Genomic DNA, 13,469 nt, shown 5'->3' with positions numbered 1-13,469 from the left:
TTTCAGCTTCAAATTTAATGGAAACATGTCATTGTTTCCAGGACCTCCAACCCCTCAACCCAACATTATGGCATGGGAAGCCAAAATGCTGTATGTTATTAAATTTAATGGTCTATAAGTGAGTTGGGGCTACTCCTACCTCCTTTTTTGGTTCCAAGACCATATATCCTAGAAGAAACAGAAACACTATTTTCTATATTCTGTAGGACAGGATTCCTAAACATTCTGGGAATTACTTCCAAGCCTGTCTTTAAGATACCATTCACGGTTCCATCAAACCACTTAATTCAGTCATCAAGAGCCCTGTGTCACATTTCTTTGACATAAAATGAGTCCCCTGATTATTCAGTTGTGAGATTGTGTGGGGTTCCAAGACAGTCCTTCCAGACTGTGAAATGGCAGCTTGTATTAAAAACCAGCCAGCTCAGTGTTCATAATTCGCAATGGATGGAGGTGGCTTAAGAGTACAATGACTAAGGAATGGAAGAGGGGACTGTGGTATATACATACAATGGACTACTAAGTGGTTGTGAGGCATGCAACTAGGTGAATGAAACTCAAGGATAGTATGTTGAATGAAATGTCAGAAACAAAAAGACAAATATGATCATGCTTCACTCATATGGATTAACTATAATATACAAACTTAGAATTTAAGTTGAGAGTATGGGTTACCAGGTTGGGGTCTGTTCTAGTTTGCTAGCTGCCAGAATGCCACATACCAGAGACGGATTGACTTTTAATAAAAGGGGATTTATTTCATTAGTTCTTCAGAGGAAAGGCAGATAACTTTCAACTGAGGTTCTTTCTTACATAGGAAGGCACATGATGATCTCTGCTGGCCTTCTCTCCAGGCCTCTGGGTTCCAACTAATTTCCCCAGGGGATTTCTTTCTGCATCTCCAAAGACCTGGGCTGAGCTGTGAGTACTGAGATGAGGTATGCAGACCTGCTTGGGCTATGCTATGTTGAGCTCTCTCATTTAAGCACCAGTCAAATAAATCAAACAACATTTATTACAGTAGGCACACCTCTTAGCTGACTGTAGATGTAATGAGCAACAGATGAGGTTCATGTACCATTGGCTCACGCCACAGCAACAGAACTAGGTACCTTCACCTGGCCAAGCTGGCAATGAATCTAACTACCACAGGGCCTATTGTAAAGGGTCCTAGATTGTAAGATCTTACAGCAGTAATATATATATATATATATATATATATATATATATGCAGGATTTGTAATTGTTATTGCTAAATTTTGAGATACTTAGATATTTGTGTATAACCTGGTCATTCCCTGAAACTTCAGGTATTTGTGTGATACCTGAGACTGAGAGTTAGAGCTCTGAAGCTATGAATGTCGCATTACCCCATACTGCAACTGATAAAAAGTTGAAAAAGTGATCAGACTTCACTAGAAATATGAATGAAGCTGATCTGGATAGGACTAAGATACAGAATACAGGGTAAAGAATGATATGGTCTATATTTTAAAACTTCGACTTTGTATGAGACCAAAGGAAGAGATGTTTATTTGGCACAAAATTTATATTTTTGGTAGTGCATTATCTAATTTAACTTGTGTGGTCAGTTTAGTTAAACACCATAATTATATGGAATCTTGAATAGGGTGTGAGATCTTGTGGATTTGTACAGGTTAGTGTGATGCCCCAATATTATACCCTAGCATAATTTGGGCAGAGAATTAAAAAATATTGCTAAGTTCCCTTGGGAGACTGGGAAGAAAGAGGGAAATATTAAACTCCCCTATCTGGAGAATTCCTGATTTTCTAACAAGCAGTGGGAACAACCAATTCTATAGGCTGAGTTTGATCTTGGGGTTTGCTCATATGAAGCTTATTCCTGCAAAGGAGAAGCTAAGCCTACTTACAATTATGCCTGAGCCACCCCCAGAGTACCTCTTTTATTGCTCAGATGTGGCCTCTCTCTCTAAGCCAGCCATGCAGGTGAATTCACTGCCCTCACCACTACATAGGACATGACTCCCAGGGGTGTAAATCTCCTTGGTAACATGGGACATGACCCCCAGAGATGAGCTGGGACCTGGCATCATAGGATTGAGAAAGCCTTCTTGACCAAACGGGGGAAGAGAGAAATGAGACAAAGTTTCAGTGACTGAGAGATTTCAAACAGAGTCAATAGGTTATCCTAGAGGTTATTGTTATGCATTATGTAGATATCCCTTTTTAGTTTATGGTGCATTGGAGTGGATGGAGTACCTGAAACTGTTGAACTGAATTCCAGTAGCCTTGATTCTTGATGACGATTGTATAACCATATAGTTTTTACAACATGACCATGTGATTGTGAAAACCTTGTGGCTGATGCTTCCTTTATCCAGGTTATGGACAGATGAGTAAAAAATAAATAAATAATAGGAGGGATAAAGGGTAAAAAAAATAATTAGTAGATTGAAATACTAGGGGTCAATGAGAGGGAGGGGTAAAGTACATAGGCTGTATGGGGTTTTTGTTTGTTTGTTTTTTCTTTTAATTTCTTTTTCTGGAGTGATGTAAATGTTCTAAAAATTATTCCGGTGATGAATACACAACTATATGATGATACTGTGAACCACTGATTGTGAAGATATTTCAATAAAAATACTTTAAAAATAAAAACAAATACCTATGAGGCAAGGTCCTTGTGACCAAGTATTTGGAAACAAAACAAAGCAAAACAAAACACTAGCCAGCTAAGTCTCCAGTCCCAATTCTAGTTTATATGAAAGAAGAATTTTCTTCTCAAGGTCCAGAAGTCCTCTCTCTCTCTCTCCCCTCCCTCCTTACTTTCCCATAGCCATCATGCAAACTTCTGGAGGCAGAATGGTGTTGTAGAAGAGCATGAGCTTTGGAGTCAGAGTCCTGGGTTCCAATCCCAGCTCTGTCACTAACAAGCTATGTGATTCTGAGCAAGTCACCTGACTGCGTAGTTTCCTTGTGAATAAAGTAGGAATAATGATGCCTACCTCATAGGGGTCTGGGATGAATTAATAAACCCATGTAGTCAAACACACGATAGGCATTCAATAAATATTACTCCCTTCTCCATGTCTTCAAGCAAAATTCCAAAGCTGAGAAAATGTTTATAACTAAACGCATACCTTCGGGAAATTAATAAAATCTCACCAGATGGACTTTCTTTGGGCTCAGTCTTGCTGCCCTGATGGTCCCCATGTCATGGATTTATAGGAAAAACCTACAGCTCTAAGCTTTGCCATTCTTCACATTTAACTTTCACACATGGGCAGTTAACATTCTTCTCTTTTCCAGTATTTCTAAATCTGCCCGATTTACGCAAATGAAAATCCCTTCTCTGGGCTTGAGTCCAGTTTTCTCAGCAGATGATTTCTTTTAGTAAGTCCTATTACTTTCAAATCATCTTCTCTCGTCTAATTTAGCCTTGGCCTGAGTTTGGAGGAGGGTAAGGGAGTGAGGAGCGAAGCGATGGGGGAGGGGGAACACCCTGTCTCTGACACCTCTCCTGCGTGGAAATTCTACCTGGCCAGATTGACTGCAAGCACAGAAGTCATCCTGGCTATCTTAAGCACAAAGCTTTTTTGGGAAGACTATCAGGATCCATAACATTAACATGACGCTGAGGAAACATCTTAAAAAGCAAGTGGGGCTGACAGTCTTAGAGAACCAGGCAGCAAGGACACTGGCAAAGCTGCTGCAGCTTCCACTGATGCTGCCAGGGAATGCACTCCAATGCCGAATTGCCAGCCTCCTTCTGTCGCTCTCCCAGGAAAGCACATGGCTGGTCAAGCCTGCCACATGCCTCTAGAGATGTGCCTTGAGGTCCAGTACCGGGAAGTGAGCACACCTTCTACCAACACTACACTCAGTGACGCCTTCTCCCAAATCAGGAGCTTAGCAGGAAAGAGCTACTAACTGACTGTTTAAAAAATACATATGCGACAACTTTTCAACACGTGTTCATCTACTTGTTAATTTTTGGTAATTTTGTCCTTTGCTTTTTGTTTAAAAGAAAGTCTATTACAACTTATTATCAGTGAAATTTAACACAACATAAATTTATACCTCTTTTTAGGGCATGTGAAATACGTACAGGATTGTGTTTCAGAATCCCATAACCACCAGCAAAGAAAAACCATCTTATTCATGGATCAGTTCGGTGAAGACAAAAAGAGAAAATTCCTTCTGAATGTTGTTCCAACCGGAGTTCCTACCTTTTCCTCTGGGCAGGCCTGGACAGTTAGGGAGAAACCTTTCCAACAGCACAGACCGTCTGCGGGGGCAGAGGAAACACTGAGGTTTTTTTCTGTTTTTGGCCTTAAAACCAGTGAAAGCAAGGGCTCGTTCAGAACAATGAGACCCTATTCTTCCGCCACCCGCCCAACCGTTCACTTCTTCATTCATTCAACAGTCAGCGAGCCTCTGCTTTGTGCAGACATGAGGACAGCTGCTGGGAAAATGCCAGTGGACTAAGCACGGTCCCAGCCATCAAACCGTTCCCTATCTGAGGGGAGGCAAACAAGTCCACAAGCCATTCCCATTCAACACTGGAAGAGTGGTGGTGAAGACAAATGCAGGTTCCATCACAACACACAGCAGGGGCATTTAATTCAGCCCTGGAGAAAGTATTGCCTACTTTGGGACCTTTAGCATGAGCTGGAGTTTACCAGTTGAAAAATGAGGGAAGGAATATTCTGGGAAAACAAAACAGTGGGTACCTAAGTTGTGAGATGGAACTTTAGTAATTCAGGTTAGCTGGTTCCTGGCGGTAGGAGGGGAGTGACTTAAGATGATATCGGAGAGCTAAGTGGTGATCAAGGGCCCAGAAGGCTGTGTTCAAGAGTTTAGAGATCTCTTCTCCCCAGCTGCTTGTTGCTTTCCCTCAGCTGAACCCTCCTGCCTTGTAGTACTGGCTCCCTAAAAATTCTCTACCCCAAGTTTCCCAGAAAGCATGCTCAAACTCTCTGCCCTGGGTATAAGTCTTGTACAACAATCACCAATGAAGATACATCTTGATAAGTTGTGCATAAATCAAATTCTGTAAATTGGGTGACATTTAATCAAATGTATTTTGCTATTACACAAATTTGGTAGTAAACACTGTTTAAAAAAATGCGGGAGGGCGGGCCGCGGTGGCTCAGCGGGCAAGAGTGCTTGCCTGCCATGCCGGAGGACCCCGGTTCGATTCCCGGCCCCAGTCCATGTAAAAAACAAGCAAACAAACAAAATATAATAAAAATAAGAAAATGTTTAAAGATGTTTCCCTTTCTTCCTCCTTTCCTTCCTTCTATCCTTCCTTCCTTCTCTGTCTTTCTTTAAAAAAAAAAAAAAAAAAAAAAAAAAAAAAAAAAATGCGGGAGGGGAGTGGCCTAGAAGGAGCTAGAATTCTTTTGGCTCCTTTGCAATTCCAGGCCATCATTATTCCCCCCATGCAAACATTTATCCTCCTTCGAGATTCATTTTATTCAGTAACCCCATCTCATGACTTTACCCAGTCCATCCCCTTATTCTTTGAAGACCCAGAATAGTTCCTCGTGGAACTCATCTCCACTGCAACATCTACCAGAATCCAAGAGATCTCAAAGTCCAAGTGTCCCATGCATCCAATACTCCAGCCACATAATCTGCAATCTCTCAACTCCAATGACTCCTACAGAACCACCTACTCTTGGGGTACACCCAGGATCTTAGACTTTTTAACCTGAAATCTCTCTCTGACCTCAACTTCCTCATCCTTTCTTCTCTCTCATATCTTCATTCTTATTACATTTCACTTCCATCTCCCAAAGACCTTTAGTCCCCTTTTCCCCATTTTGTCACAGTTTATCACCATCTCCTGAGATTTCTCATCTCCCTGATGAGACTGGATTCCTAGCTTCACTTTGGAGTAACTCTTCTCCAGCCCTGTCTATTCCCCTGCCCTTCCTCCCTTCACCACATCAATCCACACTAACCCACCACACAACCATACACATGGGTTCTCCTCAAAGTCAAAGCTTCATCTGGGCCCTTGGTGCTGCCCACCAGACCTTCCAGCTCTCCTTGACCTATTCTTTCTCCCATTCTTCTGAAAACCTTTGCCAAATCTTCATCCATCTTCTCAGATCTCAAGTCCTACATCCCTCTCAGCAGAAAACCCTGTACTGTGCTTACTCATGACAATGAAGCCATCAGCCTTTCTCTCCCTCCATTTCCCATGCCCACAATCACTTCCTCCTTTCCCATATCTTCTCTACTCTCATGGAATGAGGTTTTTTTTCCTACATGTTCTTCTTGCTACAATCCTTCCTCCTCCTCCTCCAGGGTGTTATTCTATCATATATCCCCATTCTCTTTTTTATTTATTTAGCTGATTCATTGCCACTGACTTGCCCTCTCTCCCATCTATAAACACTCTTAAATGCCTCCAAGACTTAAAAGAAAATCCTCCCTTTTCCCAAGTACCCCTCTAGCTACCATCCTCCACTCTACACATAAATTCTCAAGAATCATCAACCTATACTGGCTACACCTCTGACTGCTTCTCCTACCTCTCTACCAAAGTCACCTGACCTCTCTGGTCACCTGGACCTCCTCCTCCTCCTCCTTCTCCTCTTCCTCACTGTGCTGGCTTGAATCTGTTATGCACCTCAGAAAAGCCATGTTCTTCTAATCCATCCTTGTGGGGGTAGACCTATTATAGGCAGGACCTTTTGATTAGTCTGTTTCCATGGAGATGCGACCCACCCAATTCAAGGTGGATTTTAAGCCTTTCCTGAAGCCCTTTATGGGAGAGAAACTCAGAAACAAAATGCCCCAGGGAGAAGCAAGTAGGACCCACCGAGCTAAGAGAGCTGTTTGAAACCAGAAGCCTGGAGAGAAGGACAGCAGATGTCACCATGTTCCTTCACGTGTGACAGAGGAAGCCCAGATGCCAGCAGTCTTTCCTCTGAGAAAGTATTATCTTGTTGGTGCCTTAATTCATACATTTTCACAGCTTTAGAATTGTAACTTGTAACTTAATAAATTCCCTTTGTAAAAGCCAATCCATTTCTAGTATATTGCATTCCAGCAGCTTTAGTAAATTGAAACACTCACCAAATCCAGTGAGACCCCCTCTTATTGGTCCCAGGGGATGTTTCCATCAAATCTGACAATATTGACCACTCCCTCCTCCTTGAAGCTCACTATGCCCAGGTCCCTGAGTTCTCCTCACTTCTTCCAGTCTACTCCTTTGTCTATTACTTCTTCAGTAGACTTCTCTTTCTCCCTTGTAAATATATGTTCTCCAGAACTCCATCCTTGGCATACTCCTCCCACTCACCCTGGGTGATCTCAACTATCTTTATGGTTTAGGCAACTGCTAAATTGAAGACTCTCTCTCCAATCCAGCCCTCTGCTCTGATTATATGTCCAATACTCAACTTAACTTGTCCACCTGATGTTCCCTAGGCCACCCAACTTGACACATCCAAATTCCAATTCTTCACTGCCCTCTCTATTACCACACATGCCACATGGTTTTAGGAATATATATTTATATGTCTACCTCTCTACTTAATTTCCTAAGGCTGCTGTTACAAATTAGCACAAACTAGGAGGCTGAAACAACAGATATTTATTGTCTCACAGTACTGGGGCCAGAAGTCTGAAATCAAGGTATCATCAGGACTACCATTCTCTAAAGTCTCTAAGAAAAGATCCTTCTTTACCTCTTCCTATCTTTGGGTGGTTGCTGGCAATCCTTGGAATTCCTTGATTTATAAACCCATCACTTACCTCTGAGGTTATGTGCCATTCTCCCTGTGTCTCTCTGTGTTTCTGTGTTCAAGTTTCCCTCTTCTAATAAAGACATCTGTCATTGGATTAGGGCTCATTCATATCCAGTATGACCTCAGTTTATCCTGATTGCATCTGCAAAGATCCTATTTCCAGATAAGGTCAAATTCACAGGTTGAACATATCTTTTTTGGGGGGGACACCATTCAACCCGCAACACTCCCCTTATGGCCTATAAACTCCCTGAGGGTAAGTGCTCATCTTTCTGTTCGCAAACCTGCTTAGAAGTGTGCCAGGAACAAAGCAAGACCGTGATGTATCCCTGTTAAGACAGTGAATTAGTAATATTCTATAATAAATTTTCCAACCCATAAAATGATCAGAGGTACAACTAAAGGTAATCAGTCCTTTGCTTAGTTGACAGTGGAGGAAAAAAAATCTAATTTATACACCATCCTTTTCATAAACACAATTTAAAGACATTCAGCAAACGCTTTTACGGAATACCATTTTTAGCAAGACAGATGTTTAAAAGATCTAATTATTTCTTAATATCAACAGTAAACCCTGGTTGAAAATATCATGTCCCTTAAGGGATTGAATTTCTCAGGCTATAGTCAGAATAGAAAAGAAGATGAACGTTGTTCTGTCCTCCTTTTTAAAATTATTCTTCTTCCTGAAATGAATGTACTGTTGTTTAAAAAAAAATAAATCACGGGTTCGTTTTCCTTTTACTTTTATCTTATTGTCTGAGAGAAGCAATAAAATGGTTTGCAATTCATGGACCTCAATTGCTAGGCTACAACAAACAAGTTCAATTACACATACACAGAGCCCTCATGTGTGCCACGTACCAGGTAGACAGCAGCAAGATTTCTCTAAACTTTTGCTTTCTATGGAAAAGTGACAGTTAAATCAGGCAGAGATACCCAAATTACCCAAGAAGCAGGATAGAGGACAATTCTGTTTCTCTATTTCCCAAAGAAAATTTGTCATTATTGTCAATGATCACCTTTCAATGAATGATGTCAAAGACTCTTTCGACTTTTTCTAAACACATGTGTGTAAATGGGAAAACCAAACACTGAACAGGTTAGACGACTTCTCCAGGATTTAACAAATCAGTAGCTGACTCATAAGTGAGGAACCACAGTTAACAAGACTTACCAAATGCTTCTTCAATCACTAGGCCAGGTTGATTAATGAGTCAAGACACACAGTGATTATAATGGTTTGTCAAGAAAAGGACAGCCAGCAGATCTGCATTTAACCTGATGGTCAGGTAAGGACTCAACAGGCACCTGGTTTTTCAAATCTCCTGTTTCTCTAGGATTCTGGTTGACTTTGAAGGAATAGCCTCTTCAACTCAAAGTTATTGTTTGTCTTGTGCTCTTTGAACCACACTCATTCAATAAGAAGTCCTGATAATATCCAATCATTAGAGTGTGTAAATTAGAGGACTTGAATTGAATTTTACTTCGAAATTTACATTTCTCAGAGATATTGGTCAGTATATAGCAAAATTAGATAAAATCGTCTAACCCTCTTGGTTTGGTGTCCTGGTGCTATAGGAACAAAAATGGCCCTATTCCCAGGACTGCTACTGACTAGCTCTGTGTTCCTAGATGAGTCTCTTTTCTTTGGACCTTGGCCTTCTTGTGGGTAAAAGGAAGGCACTGGATTAGGTAACTTCAGCAGTTTGTTCTGCTTATTAAACACACCTCTGAGTAAGTTGTTAACATATCTGAACCTCAGTCTCTTCATCTTTAAAACAGGATACAAATATCCACCTTTCAAGGTAGGTAAACATTAGTGATAATAAATAAACCACCAGACACGATGTCTTCATGAATTTTATTATGTAACTTTATTAAAGCTATTTTCACATATGAGAAATCTCAGTACTAAAATTTGCTACTCAACCACCAAATCTATCACCTGGGGGGTTATAGATAAACTGGCTTTAACAAATTTCAGGTACTAAGACTGCATTTAAAGCTTTGCATCTATAATAAAGTCAACATCTCTTTAAAATCTATGTGCGTGTCTTTTTTAAAAACAGTGAAAGTCTGGGCTATTGATAAATGTGGTTCCATCCATTTCCCTGTATTATACAAAAGTGAGCAGCAGTCTCATGTCCAAATCCTTCTGCTGCTTATTAAAAAGAGAGTTTTCATTAAAACTGAGCAACTGGGCTATGGGAGAATGAGGATTATAGAAAAATGCCCTTGACCCTCTCTTGAAAACAGAACCAGGCCCACATTTGAGGAAGCCAAATGATTTTCATTAAAGGAATGAGCATATTTTCAGTGACATGTGTCTGACCAACTTTAATTTAGTTGGCAGGACTCCTAGCAAACAGAGACCCAAAAATAACACACACAGCTGGAAGTTCCTGCCCAAACACACCTAACAGATGAATTTCCACTGTTTCAAGGATGCCCCACCCTAGACAGAGAAGGGTGTAAGGTCATATGCAAACGGTTGTGACATTAGACATACATTCCTGTGAGAACCATGGCAGGTTGAATTTAATCCGCTGAGTTCCTCTAACTCCTCTTTTGTAAAATTCACTCCAATTAGAACAGGGTAAGTAGACAGATTTGGTTGATTCTTGTCCCTGCTTCACCCCATAAGCTCAAGTTATTTTTAACTTACAATTACCACTAATAAGTATTCTTCACAATAAAATACCCTTTCAGAAGGAGAAACTATGAGAAAACAAAATACCATCGCCTTTCAGTAAGAAGTAGTCAGTCTCTTGGCCAAAACTATAAATGTATGTCATTTTGATTTAGAAGCAAGAGAGCAATTCATTTTTATCAAGTTTCCTCAGTCCTTTTACAAACAGTTTCTCTAAACAGCTTTATAGCCTTACAAGGCAGTGGAAAGGCTAAACCCATGCCAGGTCTACTTTTGAAAATGTAGTCTTCTGAGCAGAATAAGGCTCATTTCCACCATTTAAGTGCAATAAGAACGAATAATGTGTAAGCTATCTTTCATTATACTTTTACTTCAATAAGCACATTTTACTATATCTCCAAATTAGCTGAGTGAGCCATGCTCCTTGCCCTCCAAAGTTACAATTTAATGGGGAAGATGCACATGGACTGAACCAAGTAAAACATAGAGGTACAAACTTGCATGAAGATAATACATTGATAATAACACCAACCTTGACATTGTTATTGTTATAAGTATTTTAAACGTATTATCTCAATAAATCCTCTGAAGGAGGATTATATATATATATAATATATGTATATATAATATTCCCATTTAACAAATTAGTAAAGTACGGCACAGAGAGATTAGGTAATTTTCCCGAGGTTACACAGATAGTTAGGTGGGACCCACGATTCAAACCCAGGAAATCTGACTCTAGTGGGGGCTAGGGATAGACCTGGGAACCAATCCAGGTTATCATATACTAGCTGCTATGTCCCTAGGGGTAATGAGATGTCAGTAAGGAATAACAGCATTCTAGATCAGTTCAACAAACATTTATTGAGCTATTCATCGACTACTTTCCATGTACCAAGCACCATGTCAGACACTGTAGTGACTCAACTGATAAGACACAATCCTCCTGTCTAGGAGTATATGGCCCTACAGGGGTGATGCACGTGACAAAAGCCAAACACCCTGCAAGCAGTCTAAGCAAGCTGTTGTAGCACAGCAGTACAAGACAGCCCCCAGCCATGGTGCTCGAAGGGTGTATACTGCTCAAAATACCAGACCACACTGGGTCCAAACCAGTCTAAGCGTTGTAAAATCCTCCAAGTTTCCATCTGCCTTTGCATCTTCAGCCTGAAGCTGCAGTAGTGACCCTTTGCCTTTGGTGATTCTCATATGCACCGCTATGATTAGGCTCCCAGAGAGCCTTTGCAAAGTTAAGCCAACATCTGATGTGGAAGTAACTGCTCTGGACACAGCCTAGCACATTCTTTATTTTGAGGGGCTCAGCATTACAAGGTTGCCCAGTAGATTTCATGCATTTGAGGAAGTGTCAAGTTAGATTTTTAACAGTGTGGAAATCTAAAGCAGTCACCCATACTTTGAAAAATACTCTGAGTTAAAATAAGACAGCCACATTTTTTTTTGAAGGGGCAGAGAAGAAGAAAGGTTAAGGGCTAGAGACGAACAATGAAGCTTCCTAAGACTAATTCTTAGCCAAAAAAAAATGTGATTTCTTATTTGTGTTTGAATTTTATAGGTTACAAAAGTTTTACAAACTTTCAGTCACTCAACTCTTTGTAGTAGTCAGCTATTGACACAATAAAGCTGTGTAACAAATGACAGAAAAATCTCAGGGACATTCAGCAATAAACCCTTATTTCTTCCTAATACATCTGTGGATCAGCTGAGGTGTCTGCTCATCCTGGACTCCAGGCTAGAGGCGCAGTGGCTTCCCAGGGTACATTCTGTTCATGGTGTTGGTAGAAGCTCAAGATGACAAGTCCAACCAGGCAAACGCACAGTGAGTCGTCTGCTCACATGACATCCACCAACATCCCATTGGTCAAAGCAAATCACACGGCCAGTCCCAACGTCAAGGATTGGGGAAATTCACATCACCCACCACAAGGACATTATAAGGGTATGGGTGGATAGCACTACTAAATAGGAGTGAAGAACTGGTACCAATAATCTAATCTACCACACTTTCTAAATATTCCTTAAAAGAAGGCATTATTGGCTCCTTTTTTTTTTTCTTGACATCAGCTGGGAAAACTGAACTTCAGAAGTTTAAGTCATTAATCCAATGTCAGACAGGGAGTAAGGTGCTTGGCAAAGTTAGAGTTCAAATATTTCCACTTTCTAGCCCTCTGTGGTTTCTGCTAGGATGTACCTTACTGATATGTGACTAGCATGCATCTTTAATAATCACATCCTTTAAGTTTGCATCCTTACAGATATTTTCTCCAACAAAGGCCAGATACAACATCATCTGATCTGTTAGCATGAACATAGCATTTAACATTTGCTTAGGACCGTCTGCAGTGTGTTTGCAAGATGTTTTGCTATTACTAGACTAATCATTTATGGTGGGAAACCTGAATCAGAGAAACCGGATTTCTTGAAAACAGACTTTATTAAAAAACATCCTCTTCTGCCTCACAGAAAACACACCATTTCTTTGCCTACTCTGAGCTTTAAAGATTGCCCATAGTCAATGTGGGCCAAGAAAGAAGAATGGAAGAATCTAGTTTGAAGCTAATTCTTGGCATGGGATTTTTACTCTGCTGCCATTGCCCTGTGCAATCCAACTGCCAAAAGGGTCAGACTGGAAAGCATTATAAGTGGAGGTCATAAAGGGCAAGAAGCCAGGTGATACTGGAGCCTCCCACATCCATTCACTTATTCATACAAGCAGTTTTTAAAGGCCTATTCCAGGACTGGCATGATGCTGGGGCTGGACACATCTCCAAAAAGACTGACCTCTTATGGAGCTTCCATTTTGCAAAGAGGGGTAAACTGCTACCTCACAAAAGTAAAGGAAAAAACAAACAGGGTGATTTCAGATTATAGTAAGGGCTGTGAAGAAACTGGCTGTATGACCCTGGGCGCATCACTGGCTTAGCCCCTCTCTGAGGCTCTCGGTCCCCTCATCTGCAAGCAGGATAATAATTTCTACGTTGCCAGAGCTTCGCTGATTAGGGTTAATAAACTAAGGCATGTGAGGGCCTCCAGTACACGGTGCTTCAGGCCTC

General features: G+C 40.8%; 1 long non-coding RNA gene across 1 annotated transcript in view; it reads right to left on the bottom strand.

The window, feature by feature from the left end:
* LOC143689019 (uncharacterized) overlaps positions 1-13,469 on the bottom strand; it is a 104,869-nt gene that overhangs the window by 88,432 nt on the left and 2,968 nt on the right. The window contains exon 2 of the long non-coding RNA XR_013178470.1: positions 7,756-7,901. This is a non-coding gene — a long non-coding RNA (uncharacterized LOC143689019). The remainder of the gene's footprint in view (positions 1-7,755; positions 7,902-13,469) is intronic.

This window comes from Tamandua tetradactyla, chromosome 6 (assembly GCF_023851605.1).
Source record: "Tamandua tetradactyla isolate mTamTet1 chromosome 6, mTamTet1.pri, whole genome shotgun sequence".
Classification (NCBI taxonomy): Eukaryota; Metazoa; Chordata; class Mammalia; order Pilosa; family Myrmecophagidae; genus Tamandua; species Tamandua tetradactyla.
The sequence above is the reverse complement of the archived record's forward strand: the minus strand, read 5'-3'. Positions and strand labels throughout refer to the sequence as shown.